The sequence below is a fragment of the Strix aluco genome, chromosome 25 (genome assembly GCF_031877795.1).
Source record: "Strix aluco isolate bStrAlu1 chromosome 25, bStrAlu1.hap1, whole genome shotgun sequence".
NCBI classification, from domain to species: Eukaryota; Metazoa; Chordata; class Aves; order Strigiformes; family Strigidae; genus Strix; species Strix aluco.
This window is the reverse complement of record NC_133955.1, coordinates 8,025,916-8,047,740: the sequence shown is the minus strand read 5'-3', so window position 1 is coordinate 8,047,740 and position 21,825 is coordinate 8,025,916. Positions and strand designations below refer to the sequence as shown.

Sequence of the window (21,825 nt, the reverse complement as noted above, 5' to 3'; positions counted from 1 at the left end):
ATTAATCATCCTCTACAAATAGGAAAAAGCTTTCCCTTGGTTCACACCACTATTTCATTTCTACTTATGCATAAGAATCCACCTGAAGATTGCTGTGAAGCAGGCTATGAACCCGCGCAGACCGAACGGGAACAGCCTCACCCCCAGCCCAGCTCCCCTTCACGAGCCGTGTCCAAGCAGCTTTGGGGACACACGCTCCTGCCCCGGGGCCCTTTGCTGCGTTTGTGTCCTTGGGAGAACCGGGTTGTTGTTGGACGCCCCCGTGTCAGAAACCAGATATCAGAGAAATTAACTGTGTTCGAAACACCAGCACTCAAGAAGCAGACGGCTGCCTTACAGAAAGCTTACAGAGCAAACCAGGAGTATTGCGGAGCACAGAGAACATCTGCTATCGGAGTCAATTCCGTCTGTCTTTGGGTCACTCAGCCTGAAAAGACAATAGTTTTGTTTTGAAAGTGTCTCCCCCCGGGGCTAAGGGAGACCTTTGTGCCGGCCGACGGCTCCTGCCCAGGTACCGGTGGGCGTCCGGCGCTCCCAGAGGCTGCACAGGCAGAGCCCGGCTTTGCGATGGGTTTTGGGACGACGCAAGTCCCTGGTCTCCTCTGGCCTGTTCCCGAGCTCCAGCCCCAGCCGCTGGGTCACGTCCAGGTGTAACGTGGAACAGGCTGGAGGCGTCACCCGCCAGGAAGGGGCTCACCTCAGCAGTGAAATGCTTCTTCCTTGGCCTAAAGGACTCTGAGTTAAACTTCATGATACAAAAACTTAGAGAATGCATTTCTGAAACTCAACAACTCCTTACACTAATCAGCCCAAAGCTTATGGTACGCTCATACTGCAAAAACCATCCTTTTTCACTTGTTTTGAAGCGGACAAAGGCTGGTAAATGCTCCTCATTGCTTGGTGTGGTCCTTACTCTTTGTGCTGGTTTATACCACATTTGTGTTGTTATATTTTCACGCGAGCACTTTTATGACAATGGTAATTATGGCTTGGGTAATTATGGTTTGGGAGCGCACAACACTATATACATGTATTTCTAACCAAATGAAGCTGGCTGTCACTACCAGCATTTTTATGCAGACCTGGTGCCTCTTCCGCCACCACGCACTGTTTGCACAACGGTGAACACAGGAGATGGTGCGACCAGACGATACAAACGGAGGATTTCAGGGATTTTTCCAGGCCCTGTCCTGGTGCCGATCTGCCCCCAGGACAGGGAGATCCGCCCTGGTAGCTGCCCCAGTCCCATCACTAACCCTCAGAAATGGCAACATCATTTTTGATCCCCCACCTATTCAAGGGGATCGCCCCCTCCTCTGCCATCCCCCGAGCGAGGGATAGTGCTGTGGCACTGGCAGAAGTGTCCTAAGATGGTTCTCTAATTCTTCTAATTGATATTTCCATAATAAGCTTTTCGCTAGTGAGAGAATTCACATTAAGTAGCTTTTCTTGTCCAATATTCCTTCTCATTTTTCTTCCTCGTCTGTTACTAACATCTGTTGAACAAAATTGATAACAATAGGGGATCCATTACTGTCATTCCAGGGGTGCACCATCAATCCAGATGCTCCAGAGGTTAAAAGCAAAAATACTGCCATGTTCAAAAGGGAGTCAAACGCTAAGTAGATATACTTTATCACTAAAAAATTTAATTTTTATGGAAAAAAAAATGTGTGATATCTGGCTATTCAACTTATTAGTAGGTTTCATACTTCCCCCTTTGCCCGTCGCTTTCTATCTATTTTTCTGCTGTTTGTAGTCAAACCATATTATCGTGCTGCATCACTCAGTCACTGTGTTAGCTGGCACAGTCCAGTTTTATCCAGCAAGCATATTAATCTTGACAATGCACCTGGGGTTTCACTCATTCTTACTTTGACTTTTAATAGACATGTCCCCATGCACTCAATTTATTACCCTGTTTATATCAAAAAGCAAACTGCAGAGCTGTGCACCCGAGTAAGTCACCTCAATTAGGAAACTCGGCTACTTGACCAAAGGCTTTGAATGACTATAAAGTTATACTTAAAACTCTGCACTCAACTACACGAAGATAGCTTAGCTTGCATCCCATAATACATATCTACCCCCGAGAGGCAATACATTTATATGAGTTGATATGATATGCTTTTTCTGTTAGCAATCCTTTAGAAGTTCTTTGAGCAGACAGATGTTCCGGGTAAGGAAGAGTAAAGCAGTTTGAGGCTGTAACAATGTGCTCAAGCCAAGAACTCCCTCTCCATGGCTGACCAGCCAAATATTGCCACCCCAGAGACCGCAGCTCTTGGCTATCTGTGTCCCAAGCTAAGATAAATTTGACTAGAACATTAGCACTTTAGACGTATGAAGAATAAATAACAATAAGGCAAGTAGTTTATCACAGACGTGTTAGTAAAAATGAACAAAACAAGCCACTGTAATAACTGAGATAAAGATAAGCAATCCTGACAAGCCCCTGATAGTTTCCATACTTCTCCAAAGCCTTATGAGTCTCTTGGTTCTGCAAAATTAAACCAGAAATCTAAAAATCATTAGCTTTATTCTAAGTTTTTTTCCCTGGTATTTCCATTTCTGGTCCAATTAGCAATACCTCAAAAACAGTTTCTCTCTCCTGGCATTTCAAATCCCTACAGGAGGGCTGTCTGAAGCCTGAAAACCCACGGATGTTGCCGAGATGAGGTCTGGCTGGAGTCAGACATTGCTGACACCCGAGAGCATCCGTTTTCATCGAAATCATGAGAGAGATGTCAAACTTAATTCATATAGAGTCAGGTGCCCTTGAAAACAGAAGATCAAACCAGTGGGCAAGCTCAGGAATCAATGCGGTTATTAACGAGTATTGGAGAAAGAAGCTGCCTGAACAGATAAATATGCTGAGAAAATTGGAGCTGAACTGTTTCAACGAGCAACAGCAGCCCAGGATTACAGGTCATGGAGCGTGTCAGCACCCCAGAACCAGCCATTTGCTGATATACTTCAGAATCCTCCAGTAACGCCCTCGTCTACCTTCTGTCAATATTTAGACTCTCATTGGGCATCACCTCCTTATTCTGTTAACACTCTGAGAGCTGGGAGGCAGATTTGGAACTGAAACAGCCATGTTTACTGGCACCTTCTCCTCCAAATAACTGGCAAACTTTCTGACACATATTTGCATTTCTACAAAATTTTCTGTTTGGGTGGGCACAAGTTGATTCTCCTCATTTCGTGTATCGCCCAAAGTTTTCCCGCAGGGAGGCAGGAAAGCGAAGCTGACTGAGACGCCGTTATCTGATCAGAGACCAGGGTCGCACCGGGAAAGGGTGTAAGTCAACTGCTTCACACCGCTCCCTGCTCCGGTACGGGGGTAGGGTGCAGGTTGCAGAGTTCCGACTGCTTTCATTTAAGACCACAGTTACTTTTACAGATCACTTTCAAAAGACTCTCAGTGCTCGCTGCTGTTAATGATCACTCCATCATCCTCGTTTCAGGCAACCGATCCAAGCTGGCAAATATTTGGGTTTATAATTACATTAGTAAGTTCCAGATTTCGCACCTCCTGCTCCAGTGAGGGTGCTGAGACCGACACCCGTGCGAGTTCCTTTTCTCATTTAGTCTTTGCAGACAAGCTGCTGTCGTGACCCCGACTGGACGATGCTGCTACCCAGCCTCGTGCTCAGCACCCGCCGCTTCGGTGCACACTTAAACCCCACTGCAGCCCAGTTAAACGCTTTCCTGAATTTTAGACCAGGCTCTGATTCAAAACAGGCTGCAGAGGGAAAAGGAGGTCTTTCTGACATGTTTTGAGCTGTGTTACTGTTGCCATGAGATGCTGTTTTCCTCTCCCACCCAGAGGAGGAATTGTTCTGTTTCACTCCAAAGGGATGTCATTAATTCAGGTGTCTGTGTTATAAATGTGTAGTTTGCTGATATGTTCTGTGTGTCATTCAAAGCAAAGTCTCTCCCATCTCACAGTTCTGCAGCACAACAACTATCACAGTCTGGAGCCAATGCACCATTGAGGAAAATAATTATCCAAAAAGTAATTAAATTAATTGACCAGGGAAGTGATTCTGTGAGGCTGTGGGGATAATTAAAACTAACACATGTTTTGATGCATTTATAGCATAAATGCTCAGGGCTGCAATGTTAACTGGCCTTTTTAGCTCCATTCTTCACCCAGTGCAGCCATCCAGGCATCCTGCTCCCTGCCCATCAGTGCAAACCAATGTAATAAATACACAGAATGCTCTTTTTTGTCTTAATGATATTCATGTGAGTGGGACCCACATTCTTGAGGCTCAAGGGGGACATGACTGAGACGTGCAAAATCATAAAGGCAGAAGAGGAGGTCGATGCAGAACTGTTATTCACCAAATCCCTCAAAATAGAACTCCTTGAAGCTAGCAGGGAGGGTGTTTGAAACCGATAAAAGAAAGGATTCTTGAATCATCTAGTTTTAGTTCAGTTTTTAGAGCAGGTAGTGAACTGGAAACTGCTGCCAGGGGAGGCTGTGAAGCTCGAGCACAAAAAAGGAATTAGGTGGACTCAGGTACACCAGGTCTGTAAACAGATACTAAATCAGCGGGTGGGGATGTACCCCTGAAGCCTGGAGGTTAACAGAAATAGATTTTTCTCCCTCATAAAGCTCTGTCCCTTGGTCTGTGGTGTCCCCTTGCTCTGCTCTGCATGGGGACACCTGGGGAGGGCCTGGTGGCCCTGGGCCGGGAGATGCCCCCCAGCTCCGCATGTGCCCTGGCAGGTGCCCCCGGGCAGACACCTGCTGAAAGCAAGTTTGCCTGTGTGTATGTAAACCTGAAACAACAAACATCATCCCAGAGGAGAGGTGGATGGACAGTCTTAATTAACTGTTTCTTGTGGCATATTCTTAATCATTTGGTTGATATTGCTGCAGTCTGTTACAAACTTCATTAAATTTACTTGCCTCACAGGCATTTCTACCTCTTATAATCAGCCTCATTCCTGTCAAAGATAAATTGCTTAATGGGATAAGTTGATCCTATACAAATGGAGCTTGCTTTGAACTTGTTTTGATAAGTAGTATAACACTGTGGCACCAGACAGAAGGTTTCTGTTGTTTATCTTTGTAGTGATACGGCATGAAATAAAAATGGTGCCACTGCTACCTGAGCTGCATTCATCAGGCTGTACAGGGATCAGAAAATATTAGTCAAGTTAAATAAACAAAACAAGCTAAACTAGAACACTTAATAAAAGACTTTTAGTTCTTTGATGCCTGTATTTAATATTGATGCATTGCAGATACCAAGACATCATTTTCAAAACTTAATATTTTCCACTAGACCAAAACCAAGCTCCACAGTTTAATTTATTGCTTCAAACCATCTCCTGATAGTTGCACCAGACCCTTCAGCCCATATTTTTGAGAAACAGCCGATAATAGTTCATATGTTCTTTATCTATTGTGACTTTATAGCCTCCCAACATCTCTCTGCTCCTGTCCTCTCTTCTCCAAGCGATGAAAATCCTCCCGCACAGGGAAATACCTCGTCAGCCTCCCTGAGCCAGAACAAGGTGCCTCGGAGCAGCTCTCTGATCCCACTGGTTTATTACGCTGCCCCGTGTCTTGGGAAGTTGCTTTTCATTACGTGAGTCACCCCGCTGAAATCAGAGCAACGGGACTCCTCAGTGTTATGTCATGGTTGGAGAAACCAGAACCTATTCTATAATTACAGAAACTGTAATGCTTTAATGTTGATGTGGGTGTAATCCCTTAATTAACACATATTTTAAAAAGCGCTTAATGCTTATGACAAAAAGCATTGAAACTTAATGCACTAACTCAATAACAGCATAACTTCCAAATAAGAAAGCAGGGAATTATTAGACATCGATGCATCATTTGCTAATGAGCTGTAATTCTGTATTAATTTACCTACTAGTTGATTAGATAGGAGAGATTTTCAAAATACGTTAGAGATTGTGGTTCCAGAAAACTAGTTCAACATCAGAAAAACGTTATTAAATTTTTCTCTGTGGTGCATTTGGAATAATTAACTAGTTGACACTTAAATAAAATTCATAAACAATTAGATCTCAACTGATAAATTCTAGCATTAGAAATAACCCAGGCAGTACCACCGAGCCCCAGCCGCAGTGCTCAGGAGGAGGATTTCAGCGGCCGCTCACCGAGGCCAGGGCTGAGCCGCGCGTGCGCTCCCCAGACCCGGCATTAGGAAACTCCAGTGGAGCTGCTCTGGCTCTAGGGGAGGGCCCCGACAACGTCTGGTTTAGGTGGTATAAAACCATACTGCATTACCCCATAAGTAGTTGATGTGCATATACAGCACAATTTCTAACATGTGTACTTAAATCCTCAAGGTTTATAGCTTTCAGAAGAAAGCTCTGAGTTCTTTACCACCTACTACCGATGTTACCACAGCAGTAACAGTGCTGGTGCTGCTCAAATTCCTAAAGCATTTCCAGATTTAGACATGAGAATATTTGTGTAAATTCTATGTACTAGTCTCATATGTGCTTGAGTATGGGCTATTCCTCAAAAGTCCTATCAACATCATCTTTATTTTTAAAAAAACCCAAACAGAAACCAACCCCAACTTATTTTCCAGTAAAGTATCTGATTGAGATATTTGAGGGACTGTAGAACTGTAGATACAGAATGTCAAAAGGATCTATGCAATAACTGAAACAAGTACTTAAAAATACACATTTCAAGTAGGTCAGATTATATGCATGTTTCCCTGCTTGTTATTTGCTACTTTTAATACATTTTCTTGTCGTCCCAGCTTCCCCTGAAGCACAGATCGGTATTTCCAGAGGGTTTTAAGCACTAGTCGTGCCCTAGGAGAGGACTCCCTCCTGCTGCCAAAGTTTCAGGTGTTCCTCCGCTGTGTATCGCACTATTTTGAACATTTATTGCTTTATGTTTCAGCTTCTATTTTTAGATTCCTTTAACCACACTGGGTTTCTGTCTTTGAGAAAGGACTGTGATCATGTTAAAATACTGCATATTACCTCGAGTTTGTCATAACTCAGAAACATATATCAAGGAAAAGTGTCAAAATGTTCATTTCAGGAATAAGATTAGTAATTTATCTATTATACGTCCCCTTTTTGTTTTGCCAATTGCTACAGACTCAGATTCATCTCCCACTTTTGAAGGGAAATGATGTTTGACTTTTTAAGATCTGCTTTACTATATTCTGCACAAAGCAAATTTGAGTTTTGCAATTGCATATTTTGTGTCAAATGTTTCTCCTTCAACATGGCCAATTAATTCCACATCCTCCCTGCTTTTGAAACTGCCTTGAAAATTGCGTACGTTTTCTATGAGCTCAGTTGTGACAAATTGTTAAACGCAAGTAACAAAAAATATCTTCAACACAAATGAATTAAATTAAACCTTAAAGCAGGTTACTTGAGCAAGACAACATAGAAATAATCCCTACCACTTTCTTTCAAACTCTCGCTTCAGAAAACACGGTTCTGTGGATCTGTTGGGGGACACGGTTGGTTTTCTTAAAAAAGAGGGGGGGAAAAGGGACACAAGAGCAAGACCTCGAGCACGGGTGCGCAGACACCCCTGTGACGCCGCGTTTCCCGGCTGCGTTCAGCCTCTCAGGGCTCATCCCCATCTGTCCACCTCTTACGTTCCCAAATGGCTTTGGAGGTGGGAACGGGAGCAGCACCACGACTGCCAGCTTTAAAGAAATGGCAAAAAGCAATTACAGAGCAGGATAAACAAATGTGAGCAACTGGAAGACCTGAGTAAGAGAAACAACTCACTGCTTTAACTGCAGCGAAATAAAGCACCTGTCTTATTCCTGATGGTTTGCTCCCTTCCCTGCAGTGTTTTCCCACGAAATGCTGTAACCCCAACGGTTCCTGACACAGAAGAGTCAGTGGTACCAAGAGGAGGAATTGGGCAAATCCAGAGTCATGAATAGGAAAGCGGGATGCTGAGAGGTCTCAGGGCAGAAAGAGCAGCAGAAAAGGAACGATGACATTCCTCACGGTTAGCAGAAGCGTCTTGCTCTGCTGAAACTTGAAATAACCAAGAAGGAAGAGCTCACACAAAAAGATCTTGCATATCTAGAACAACCGCAACATCAGGAGGAAAAGGAGCACAAGAGATGTGTGTTATCGTTGTCTGGGACTGAACTGGTTTTGTCCACACACCCAGAGCTAAGCACCCACTTCCACACATTAAAGCCTAAACTGGACACGGCCCCATGAAGGATCTAATGATCTGCCCACACCACTCACTTCATTTGTCACCGCAGCAGCGGGAAGAAATCCCACAACCCCCCCAAAAACACAAGACCCTTTCTTCCTCTAATTCTCAGCTTCAGTACTGGCTTGGCATACACCTGCCTAGTGTAAGTCTAAGCGATAGCTGGGCTTAGTCTGAGCTCAGACTCTGGCTTTGTATCCGATACATCAATGTCTTGCAAGGGATGTTTATACAAAAGAATAAATGCTGACACCTGTGAGCAGCAGCTTTGGGAACAGCTGTTAGAACCACAGTGAGCTCCCGACAGCCCCAAAGCCACTAAAGCAAACCCCTCCAGGGTCCCAGCCCCATCCCACCCGGCGAGAGGCTGTGCCCCCCAGTACCCCCCAGTCAGCCCAGGGCTCCTAATGCCGCAGCACCAGGTGGGGAAGATGGCACAAGCATTTTAAACAGGCTGTGAAATCATCTGAGGCCCATTCAGCCAAGACTCTCTACTTTCCTTTTCCTCTCTCCGCACTCAATTTTTCCCCCCAGAGACCAGTTTTGTTGCAGGAGAGGCACCGTGAAGCTTGCCACTCCACAGGCAAGCGCTAGCTCGGATCAGGAAGATTTCATTTTTTAATACTAAGCCTCCCACCCGTCCCCCTGCAAACAGGCACCCAGGGAAGGGGCTGTGCGTGCTGAGGACATGCCCTGGGATGGGACGGGACTGTGGCCGGGGCAGCCCCTCCCGGCAGCAGGGACATGTGGCTCATGTCACCAGGAGGGTGAGAGGGACCGCGCTGCCTCTCCCCAGGGACACTTTCCCCATCGGGGTTTGGGAGCTCACCCCGAGTCCCTTCTCCATTTCCAGGAGGAATAAACTGCGGAGGGGAGGGCTGAGCCCTGCAGGGCTCCCAGCTGACGACCAAGGCTCAGGGTTTTATGCATCACCAGCAGCAATAAAGCGAGTGTGCAGGCCAAATTATTTCCTCACTTACATCTGTGCAGCCCCATTACCCTTTAGTGCAGTTGCACAGGCGTAACCAAGGGCATGATGTGAAGGCGACGCGCCCGCAGAAAGAATTGCTGCTGCCTCGTCCTTGCGGGTTAGCTGCGCCGCTCCGCCGAGCGCATCGTTAACGCAGAGCTCTGGCAAACTCATAGCCAAGGGAGGAGAGAAACGCACAAACTGCCGAGACAAAATTTAGTGCTGAAATAAAAAAATCCGTTGTTTCAGCACAGAATTTGAAGCGGTGGAAACAGTCACACTAATTGAGAAAATGTGTCCCAGGAAGGGGGCAACTCTTCCACCCGCTCCCCGAGCAAAACCTTCTGGAGGCACCACAATCGCCACACAACAGCTGGACTCCCTTACAAGAAATTTCATACAAAAGTACATAATCTTATAATCATTGTCTCTGTAAACAAGTCATAATGTCTCAATTACAGCGAGGATCCCCTGTGCTCCGGTTGTCTGTATATAATACTGCTAATTTAAAAAACAGAAGAGATTCTCAAAAGTTTAGAGAATTACCCACCTCCCTCCAAGTAAAATCTAAATGGAGTTTTCTGCACTACCCATCTGTTCGTTTTATACAATACATACGCTTTTTTCCAGATTAGATTGTTTTCCTCATCTTTATACACATCTGCAGAGCTTTTGTAAGAATGATCCGGGCCATAGACCCAAGCTGTAGTGAAAGATCCCCTGCATTGACAGAGCAGCCCCGATTATTATGCAGGTATTTAAACAAGAAAAAAAAAGCAGGCCAAAAATACCAGTATTCCTTTTCCCAACTATGAGAATTATAGGCAACTTGTATGAGGTTATCAAGGAATTAAAGCAAACCCACTGCCTTTAGGTACAGAAGTGGGTAAGCCCTATTCACGTCCCGGCTGCCAGCTCATTCCCACCCAAAGGGGCCCCGAAAATTGGCGACTGGAACGTGGCTGGTGGGCAGAGCACTCCCTGCCTGGGGGGAGCCGCGCGCAAGGAGGGGAGCTGGGGCCAGCTCATCTTACTTAGCAGAAACAGATGCTTGAGGCAGATTTCACGTGGCCTTTCTGGGTTTAGGAAGAGGATTTGTAATCTCTTTACGAAGTTAATAGGGTCATCCTGGAGGAATTGCCTTTGTGAATGTGAGGGATACAAAAGGAAAAAAAGAGCAAGCTTGTTTCCCAAGTTTTGGAAGCAGATTTCAAGGAGAGAACAGAAATAACCCATTCGAATATTTTCAGCTCACTGGCATAAAGCAATTAATGATCGCTTTTGCATTTATTCACTTTCCAATGAAATTAGCCTGCGAACTTTTCTGACACAGGCAATGGTCATGACAAGTGGATAATAAAGTGATTGCAGGGCAGGGGAATAAACCTCACAAGGCCTGGCTCTGCCCGGACGCTGCGGAGTCCCACACCAAAGGTGCTTTTCTGGTTTTGTGCCGCACGGAGCGAAGCTGCCTCTGCGGTGGTGGAAGTGCTGGAAGATGCGCTTGAAACACCAGGCAGGAAACTGCATCCTCATAACCATCACCGAGGTGGTCCCAGAAACAAGGACATATAAACGTGGAGCCTTATTTCATCCCATTGGAAAGGCTTCTTCCAGCTGGAAAATTATGTGTATGTACAGTGATTACATACGTACAGCGACTACCTACAAATACCAACAGGCACCCTGAGGAAGAGCCGCTCCAGTCACATCAAGGATCCCGCTTCTCTCTCTCTCCACCCCGTTTTCAGAGATCTGAGTACAAGCAGCTGGTGACAACTCCAACCGCAGCAAAAACTTCTGTTTGAAAGACGGCAAGATTTGCTTTTGAAAACTTTCCTGTCTCCTTTTCACCTTTTTCCCCCAGTATAAGCATTTGAAACTAGTGAAGCCCAAATTCAAAAGCAAGAGTTAGCGAAGAGACTTTAAACAGAAATAATGAATAAACAACTTCCTAACCTCAGACTCATCCTCCACCTAGACACAACATGTCATTTTGTAGAGCCAAAAATTTCAGACTCTGGGCGTTGTACTTTCATCTTCCTCCATGACAACTTGAGCTTCTTGCAGCTTCTGTGTCCGTGCCTTCTCCGCAGGTACGTGGGAGAGCGCTTTGATTGCTGCGCGCAGGCGAGGGAGGGCACGTCTCCTCCCAGGGACAGGGGTTTGTTCACGCTTACGGATCCCCAGCTGAGCACAAGGCCCAGGGGAGTGTCACACTCAAATCCGCGCTTGAGGAGCCGCAGCAGATGCGGACGTAGGCGCTGACACACCCCTCGTGCTGCAGGACGGCTCGGCTCCATCACGCCGGGCAGCGCGCTTGGGTTATCGTCACTGGGCAAGGAGCAGGAGAGCGCTAGGAGACGCGGTGGGGGACTCTGCCAGGCACGGACACAGCAGTGGGGAGGTTCTGTGGCAAGGAATTGCCTTCAGCAGGACGTCCAGGAAATGTAAGATCAAGACAGTTCCTCTCCAGCCACAGTGAAATCTGAGCTCCCCGCTGGGGCTTCCTGCACACGAGATGGCTTCGTGGTCAGCACTTCTGTTTCAAAGGGCCAAAGATCTCATCGTATCAGTGTAAGCTTTTTCAGGTCTGATAAAGCAAGCAAATGTACTTTAAGTGAACAGATGCCTTTTTGTGTGCATTAAGGTGGTGCATAAATGCCAAAGGTTTCCCTATGCCTCCTCCTGTTTCTTCACCTCCAAATCCAAGACTGGATGGGCTATCTGCTCATTCCCTCTGTCATTCCCTACCCTGCTCCATAGCAGAACGGAGCAGATAGGAGCTGACAGTGCCTAGATTATTTATAAGGATTAACTCCCATGGGGCTCTCCCTGATGTGCAGCAAACTCCTGTTATTCTGCTACCCCATCCTCGTGAAAACCACTCAGGGCTGATGCAGTAATCAGTCGTCCACAGAACGAGGTCCTTTAAAAACCAAAACCAAACAACCCTAGCAGGCTGGAGCATACGAGCGGTGAGGTGGCTCGTGGTTTGCTTTCATTCCCCGTGGCTCTCATTTCCTTCCCAGGTCTCACTCTAACAGACTAACATCAGCAAGAGCAGGTGCTTCTCAGTAATGTTAGACCACAAAGCTCTGGGCCCTTCGTGCAGGAACAGACTGTCCCTCTGCACGGAGGATACACTCAGGGCGTGGGCACATTCAAACAGGGATTTTTAGCTTCTGTATTGGCCCTTCTTACAGAGTTTATCAGTATAACACTTCTAAAGCCGGAGCAGATGTTTCAGTGCTGAGCTAAGGTGAAGTCTCACAGCTGCAGGAAATGCTGAGCACCTTACGTGAGTCATCCCATCAGCAGGCAGCCCCAGGCTGCCAACCCAAACACATTTTAGAGCTAATCAGGGCCAAATGAGGTGGATAATTTGGTGGATATTCCCTGGACATTTCCTAACTCCTTGCTGCTTTTCACAAGGAAGCCAGGTGTAAAGGGCAACGCCTGGGCTGGGCTGCTGAGGCCCAGGCGCAGTGCTCTGTGCATCCCGGGCGTTGCTCACGTCTGACCTCAGCTGTGCGTCAGAAACAGCCGGAGGGACCCTCCGTCGGGCTTCTCCCAGCAGCGGCTGGTGGGCACGAGGCTGCGCCTCTCCCCTGCTCGGGGCACGCAGCGTCCCCAGGCACTGGGGCCCTTACCAGGGACACCAGGGCGTTGGTGGATGAACACTCACGGCCTGGGGCTCACGGGGTGATGCAAGGGTCCCTTCTGGTTTCAGACACACCAAAATCTCTGGAAATAAAGCGTTGCACTTTGCCACTGAGAGAAAAAGCAGCTTTTCTTTCCTGAAATCAGCTCAACTTCCCTATCAGGGAGAGAAAAGGACCATGCAGCAGTGCTCCCCCAGCTTGGGGAGGAACATTTCCATCAGGCCTGACCTTGCAGCACAGTATAAGCAAAGGTTAGGAGCATCTGCAAAGATGGCAGGAGGGAGAAGGCTGTACAGCACCCCGTAATTTCCACAAAACACCATTAACACTAAAACAATAACCCTCTGCGCACACACTCCCACACAACCCTGCCCAGCACTGCGCCATTGAGGGCTCGGCAGCTTCTGCGTTCGCAGTCAACGTAGGTGGGTAGAAGAAAGGGAAATGTGCTCTTTTGCGATGGAGAGAAAAGCTCCAGCAGCCGCAGGAAAGCCGTGAGAGCCCAGGCTGGGGAGGCCCACGGGGCACGGAGCATGGGCGTTCCGCAGGCACTGGATCAGGCACCACTTCAAGCCACTGATCTGTTCCAGGCTCTGACTAATTACCCTTATTTCACCTCGAATTTTAAGTTCCATGTAATTCAGTTTAAATTCCAGTGCAGATCTTTGCAAAGAAAGCAAGCGGGAGGCTGGGGACCCGGGGAGAGCACAGCGAGGTGCTGTGCGGGAACAAAGCCTCGCTCCTGGCTGCCTCGGCAGAGATGGGGCTCCCAAACCAACACACCCCCTCCAGAAACACCCCCCTCGGCACCCACAGCCTCTGCTCACGTACAGCCCATCTCAACTGCAGCGACGAGACTCAACTAGTCGTTACTGGAGCAGGGTTCACACTGGGTGCACTGGTGCAGCACAAGGACCAGTATCTCTCCCCTGCAGCCCATCTCCTGCAGGTCCCCGTTACACTCCCTTACAGGAGGAGGTTGTCTGCCAAAAGTGCATTTAGCACCATGACTAATCTCTTCCTCTGATGGCTCTCAGCCCCACAAGGCAGGATCTCCAGGGGAGCGCTTCATCCCCTTACAGGCTTTTCTATAAAATAGGTGTGTGCAAAACCAAAGGAAAAATCTGCGAGTCCCGGGTGCTGCAGAGGCCGGGCAGCCTCGCCGGCTGTGCGGTGCCTGCGTGCTTTGCTCCTGACTTGCAATTTCTTTTACATTAGTAAGTCCAGTCCTGAGCAACACTATTTAACTAAATTATATTTTGGGCTTTATTTTCCCTGCTGTGGAAGGGTATAAACCCAAAAGCATGCACAATGGTTAATATTTTCCCAAACTCCTATGTAAAAGCATCCCAGCAGACAACAAACACCACAGATAATTCTTGTGCTTCCAGAGAAAACCAACGTCCTTACCAACAGCAAATGGTAGCTGCAGTTACAAATATTAAACGTACAGAGTTGCCATGAGTTTAGAAGTGCCTTGTATACCCCCAACCCAGCCCTGTAATAAACCCTATGGTCTTGTGGGATATTTTTTAATAAAAAGAAATAAAAAACATTAAAGCTAAGTCATTAAGTGCTGGAAGTAGTTGGGAATGCCAAATGCAATCTGTGCAACCCATCAGTAAAAGCCAGCTGTAAGTCAGGGCCACTTCCTCATGTATTTCAAATTTGTTCTTTTTGTATGATATCACCATAAAATGTTGTTTGCATTGCTAAATAAACAGCAAGCGCCCTTCACTTTAGGATGATACTAGTACTTAAGAACTGAACCAAAGACTAAGTCAAACCCGAGGGCAGGCCCATCCTTGCAGGTGTAGGAGCCGTTGTTGCCCCGCAGCGCGTCCAGCAGAGCGAGGCACCGCGGTTTTCCCGGATTTGGCATAACCGGATGCTGGAGGCGACGCAGCCATTGCCCCAGGAGCACCAAAACCAACACACGTGGCCAGATGTCTTGGCCAAACCCCATTGCTTTCTCTCTTTGGCCTTCTGGCCTTCAGTCTACAGGATTTAAGTTCTCTGAATCCTTTTTTTAACCACAAACACAGGGACTAAATATGTTAGAAGAGCCAAGCCAAGCCAGCCCAACCCCTCCGTAGCCGTGTGGCTCCTGGAGCAAAGGCATGACCCCCCCCAGCCCCCCGGCCCCTGCTCACTAGTGCGCTGCACTCCCGAGACCTTTCCCTCCCTTCTCCTCTGCCAGGAACCTGCTGGAAGTTTTCAGTAGCTTTTTTCCAGTTCGATATTCTAGAATCGTCTGGCTGCTGGTGTTCCGCTCTCCTCCCTTACTTGCCAGCTAAACCCTACAAGTTTACAGACAAACACTGAAAATAAACCAATGACAGTAACACTGCATCCCATCACTCCTCCCCCAGGCTCAGCAATCGGTTTACGGCTCATTCTAATGCAGTTCCAGAAACGAAGGTTTCTGGCTTTATCTCCCCAAGATCTTTTAGAATCCTGTCAAATTTATGAAGTTATTAAAAAAATTAGTATTTGTCCTCTAGGAAACTGTAGTATTTTGTAGCTACATCCAAATTTAAAACAACAAGCTGAAATATAATTTTTTCTTAGAACATTAAGTCCTGAAAATCTTCAAGGCCAGGTTGGATGGGGCTTTGGGCAACCTGGGCTAGTGGAAGGTGTCCCTGCCCGGGGCAAGGGGGTGGGACGGGATGATCTCTAAGGTCCCTTCCAACCCAAACCATCCTGTGAGTCTATGTCGATAAATGCCCCTCGACACATCTTTGTGCAAGGGGCAGCTGAGCCCTAGAGCTGTGGGACCCAGCCCTGCAAACTTGTTGAGGTTCTGGGGTGAAAATATTTGAATGCATTATTTGTGATGTTCTTCATATGAGATCCTGGAGTTTTAAAATAGGTTATATGATTTCTGGATTGATACTGAAATTTTCAATGGAGATCACCCAACGTCCCGCCATTTGTTGGGTAGGAAGGGATGTGAATTAGGGAAGTTGAATAAATACTCAGTGTTAAAGTTTCCCTCAAGTAAATGACTTGCATGCATAAATAACTTTGGGAGCTGTCAATAAAATCATCCGCAAATTCTGTCAGATAGAAGAGTAATTATGGCTTCTGCTTGTTAGTAATAAAATGATACATTAGCTCAGCTTACACAAAACACAAACACCTTCTGATTTCATTGAAGATTAATGCTAATGTGCCAAATTGCCAGACTAAACTTAATTGCTCTTTTTTATCTTCATTAAATGATAAGCAGCAGCCACAGAAATGGTTCTGGTGACCTTGGATTTACATAGACCTTCAGTCACAGCAAAATCTCCTGTTTTTATTTCTAACTCAGTAACTTCACTGGGGGCCACAGCACCCCCCGTCCCCTGCCGAGTCCAAGCCTGCCCTGCAGAGCCCAGCTCTGGGGCGCACGCCTCGTGCGATGCACCCGAACCCCCACGGTCCAAGAGAACTATTTTTGCCTCTGTGTGACAACCCAAAACTGAAGTTTTTACTTCTTCAAAGACGACACGGCTCCTTTTCTTTCCCCGTTTGTGTTTTACAACAATATATTTGCAGAAGAAAAAAATATCACCCAGCTACTTACCATCTCCATGGCAACATCCTGCTCTGGCTCCAATTGATAAATACTTTGCAAAACCCTGTTAGTGTAGGTTAGTTGTTGCAAAAATTATACACTATCACTCACAACTCCATAATATTCAACGTGTTCTCTGGGTGAAGAGTAATGGCCTGATTTTGGCCCTTGTACCCTTGAGCTTCCTTCATTTTCCCCCTGGTTACAGCAGGTAATTGCAGGCGCAGTTTAATCCATTTGTGCCCAAGTGGCGCGTTTCCAGGTTTCTGTTCGGTACCTCAGTAACCTCGTGGCCTCACACCAGACCACGGGAGAGGGAGAGTACAGGATCCCACCCACAACCATTTGCAGTCAGGCACTTAGAGAAAGCTGCTGTTGCACATCTGTCCGTATCTGCTCCTCCCACCCCAACCCTGGTTCCATAAACCTTCCTCTGCAGGTACAGGGAGGAAAGAGAGTAGAAAGTGTCCTTGCTCATCTCCTGGGGCTAAAACCTGGGTAGGACTGAGCGCGGAAACTAGGGGAGAAGGGAAGGTTTCCACATGAATGTTCTCCTGCACAAGCAAGCGAAGGGGCAGAACCGCCTCACCCGAATGACCTGGGTGTCCCCACCCAAAGCAGCTGGCCTGCCTGCTCCTTGTCCCCTCCTCTTTAGGGGAATCTCCTTTAACTTCAGCACTGAGTCAGCAGCAGGAGCTCCTGTCCCTGCTGGAGGAGCCCTCCAGGCAAAGTTCAAATGACCAGTTAGCGTCTCTATGCACTTTTAAGCTGCTTTCCCAGCTTGCAAAGGCTGAGTCAGTAACCTTTAAAAATGCAAAGCTTATCGTGGGTTGCTTGCAGCTGCACCCTCCAACATCGCTGCCTGGTGATGGGAAGGAGGTGCTGGGACTCGCTGCCTCGCTCGCTCTAACGCCGTTGGTGTTTCCAGAGCTCCCCAGCACACAAACCTGACCGGGGTGAAGTGGCCAGGCCCAGAGAACCCCCCCGGGACGTAACGCTGCTGCGAGCCAAGGCTGCTGTGTCCTGCCCATCCCTCAGCCAGGGCTGCAGCCACCAGACCACCCCTGCATGCCACAGCCCTGGGAAAGCACCTCGGGAAGAAGGGGGATATTTGTGGACGCGGAGAGTAAAATGAGCTTGGGATGCCCAGGAGGGAACAGGCAATCAAGCGCTCGCCTCTGTTTCGATGAGCGCCCTGGGCCCAGCTCATGCAGGAGAGCATTAGATGGGGATCTGAAGACATCTCGAGAAGGGAGTAGCTGGCCAAGTTTTCCCAGTAGTTAATGATCCTCAAAGTTCAAAATTTCTACCTTGTTAATTGATTTTTTCTGGCTTCAGCTTAAAGCTATTGGGTCTTTTCGTGCCTTTCTCTGAAGAAAAAGCCTTTCAGTACCTGGAGCTTCCTCCTTGCAAAGGTACTTATCCGCTGAAATTAAGTTACAAGCTTCTTTTTGATAAGATAAACAGACTGAGCTCCTTAAGTCTACCACTGTAAAATATTCTCTCCAGTGCCTAATCATTCTTTATTAATCTTTTCAGCTCAGTGACATGGCAGCAGAAAAGTAAAAAAAAAAATAATCAGGAAACAATCAGACAAAAAGAAAGCCTCACTACAAGAGATAAAGGGATATGCTATCCGAGGGAGTGAATAGTCCAGGATTTCACAAAAGATGCTAAAGTCCTTATAGAACCACAGTACAAAATTATTCCAAAGACCTTACCGAGGAGCAGCACTGCTACCCTGAGCGGGGAGAGGCGAGGCGAGCCGAGGGGAAGCTGCCTTATGCCAGTCTGCGATAAAGATACATCTTCTGTATTTCTTAAAGCATCTGAGACGGGGAGTTGGAGTCAGACTGATAAGGTGGGCTGTCCTTTTAGTCAAGGATGTCAACATGGATTTCAACATGTTCTTACAAAACCCCTTGCAGATGCACATCAGACACCAGAGGAAAAAGGCAGATCTCTATCACAGCGCTCGGGAAACTGCATCAGGGACTGCTTCAAAGATTAGTTTATAATGAACATAAACTAGGCTTAAATTAGGTGGTGCGAAACAGAGAGCTGGGACTTCTACACATTATATTTATTGATTTACAGATTTATTTGCAGTACCCAAGTCACTGAGCGCTCCCAGGATAAACTAGCCCCCTGAGATCACACTGGTGATTTCCAGTGCTCTGAGCTCACAGAGGGCTCGTTGCTCTCCCGGTAACTGCCGTGCCAGGCTGGAGGGGCACCACGCTCCCCCGCAGCCCCCGCGATGGCACCGACTGCACCCGGGGGTGGCACAAGCAGCTCCTTCCCCAGCCCAGGGTAGCCTGCAGCAGCACTTGGTCCCAGAAGGTCACTCACTACCTTTGAACTTCTCGTCACAAACAGCCACCTGGTACTTTCTCCAAGCGTGGGAAGCGGGGCTGGCTCCATGCACAGAGGCGGTTGTGGGACTGTGCAGTGCTGGATTACACCCAAAGAGCACGTCACGGCCCGAAGGACAGATTCATTTGTGTCCCCCCGGCTCCTGGGACCCCAGACCACACCGGGAAGAGCAGAATGCCTGCTCACCCCACGCTCCCCCTGCTTACATCATCCCTGCTAGTCATGACACAGCGACGACAGCGAGAATTAATGCTCTTTTTTGCATATTTTGTGGGTGCAGTATAGAAATGATACTGGTGGTCTTTTGCTAAACTTCTAAAAATCCTTGCTCCTGACTGTTAACAGCCAGCAATAGTTAACACTTGCAATTCTCATTTCATTTTTAAGAAGGTGGTTCACTTAAATACGGCACTGACAGTGACAGTGCCATTTGTTATATTACTGACCCTTTCACTTTATTCATTTATAATTTAATTGTCAGTTAAATTTGATCAAATATGTCTGAAGCCATTTGCATTAAAAAAATACATCTTTTCCCTTTTATTCCCTGTATTGTGGCAGGTGTTACTCGATAATTCAATCAGTGCCTGCAGAAAGCTGCTGTTTAATTAATAAGAAAATGGCTAACCATCTAAGTGAAAAACAACAGGCATGGATGAAAATCCCCGATGAGAAGCAATGGATCTTGTTAAGGACTATAAAATACAGACACTCTCATTTACACTTTTGCTGGATTAAGACAAACCAGACCTGCACGGGGCTGACAGCAACCGCCCCGGCACGGCCGCAGCCACCGAGGCACTCGGGGCACCACCACGACTGACGGATCCGCTTCCGCGGTGCCTACGGCTCAGCAGGAGCCATCGGCTCGGGCTGCCGGGGCTCTCCTGAGCCCATCTCCTCCCCACAGAACATTTGTGGCTGCGAAATGATTAATAATGTTGCTTTCGCTTGGAAATCCAGTGTTCACGAAACAACGAGAAATCCACTTGTAAACTGTCCGGCCTTGGCAGCCGGCGTGGTCACGGGCTGGGGAAAAACCCCGCCCTGCCGGGGGGTGTTGGGAGATCTGCTGGTGCTTCACAGCTCCCGGCTGGAGAAATACATCTGAGTGATGAACTGGATTTTTTTTCCTGATTAGTATATTGTAATTAATTCTCTGAAGAATCCTTGCTTAGGAACTTTATTAAATCCCATTAAGACTAATGAATTGTTGTTTCCTAATTATATAGTTGTTTCTAGTTTAATGAACTGTATATTAATAGACTTATAGAATGGACATTTTACTGTTAGGATGGAAATACTTTAAGTAAGAGATATACTCTTGCTAATAGCATCAGCTGTCAGTTACAGTCTCTTTTAATGAATCTGCTGGAAAATACTGTCCTTTTGAATACAGATTTTGATTATTTTGTTAGCTAAGGAAGCAAACAAAAAGCCAAAAGTGAAACACGTTCTGATGTTCTACATAAAGCAGATATTTTGGCTCCTGTCAATGCAATTTCTCATTGCAAAACAAGATCTCCAGGCCTCTGCAACTACCAGACTCAAGGGATATCACAGAGGAAAAGGAGTACAGTGCAGGATGGGTGCCCCATAGGAGTTTTCTTCTTCACAAACTAAAACAACAACATGGATGCTTTCCCAGCTGAAACCCATTTTGAAGGGGACACACGTGGTGACAACAACCCCCCGCCCACACCCAGACTCAGAGCCCACCAGCATCACACAAGCTCAAAGCAAACCCTCGTCGCGAGCATCAGCGGCTGAGGTGACTTTGTGAGGAGCACCACTGAAAAACGAGGCCCTGAAACAGCTTTCGGTGCCACGCCGAGGGGTAACGCCCCACGTGTTCTCTAGGTCAGTTTTGGTCACTACCCTACAGCGGGCAGGATGCGCGCCCCACTGCAAACCCCACACCCAAACCCGACAGGCGCAGGGGAGAAAAGACCATTTTTGGCACCAGCAGAGATGTGGAGCATTACCCCGTGGGTGAACGCGGTAACACACTCCAGAGAGCTTATCATGTCCTGGCAATGCATGGCCAGCACCCATTTATTTTATCATCCTCACTAAAAACGCATTTTCAAGACACTTTGCAGCCACTCAGAAGTTGTACTGCATTTTCTCCTGCAGGACTGAACTTGCTTTAGGGCTGGCACATAACGCAAATGTTCCCTGGGCACTTCTGTGCCAGTTTGCCCCCAGAGCTTCTCAACCCGCGCACACGACAGTGTTACAATGGGGTTTGTGCTTCATTAATTCCCTTTCGGCCTCCCCATCACACACGTCCTTCCACGGCCGACCCGAGGAGCCGCCTCCCTTACCTGAACAAGCTGAAGCCGTCTCTGAGCGGAGAAGCTGCTGCACCTCGCTCGGGAGCTGGGAGCTTTGAAGTCTCACTGCAAGGTCAAAGTCAGTGTCCAGGGCTGGAATAAAGGACAAAACGGTCAGAAATCCTGCCCTTGTCCCAGCCTTATACCTCTGTTCTCCAAGGAACCGGCCTAGCAGAGAGCCCAGGGTACACTCATACCTACAACTGGTTTTATCCAAAGAAGTAAACACAGTTTCTCTGCAACTATCTCCTGAACTTTTCCTGAGGATATTTTGTAGGGCAAAATAGATATACTCCTAAAATAGGACCTGCTTAAAAAGTAAGAATTGCTACTGTTAAAAAAAAAAAAATCCATTATCTTGAATGCTAATACATGTAATCTTCAATGCACTGCAGCCACACCACAGATTAATTTCAGTACAGAGATTATGTTAATACACAAAAAAAGAAGTTGTGATACTGAGTTAGATCAAAGATTTTTCATTTTAGTCACTGTCTTTGGCACCAGGCAGTAATGCCTGTTTCAAAGTAAAGTCAAAGGCCTCTATAATGCACTGAGTTGAACAGTAATTACTACAGGGAAAGGCATAGAGTTTAGACCAGAGTGTTACTTGATCTTGATCTGACATTAGTTGCTTAAAGTCACGAGTATTTGATGAGGAATGACAAACTCCTCGTAAGGCCAGTACTGCCCCTTCG

The 21,825-nt window shown here is 47.1% G+C and overlaps 1 protein-coding gene across 1 annotated transcript in view; it reads right to left on the bottom strand.

Annotated features, from left to right (window-relative positions):
• CTTNBP2NL (CTTNBP2 N-terminal like) overlaps positions 1 to 21,167 on the bottom strand; it is a 144,004-nt gene extending 122,837 nt beyond the window's left edge. The window contains exon 1 of the mRNA XM_074850572.1: positions 21,119 to 21,167. The gene's annotated coding sequence lies outside the window, so the exon portion shown is untranslated. The remainder of the gene's footprint in view (positions 1 to 21,118) is intronic.
• Positions 21,168 to 21,825: the final 658 nt, after the last annotated feature.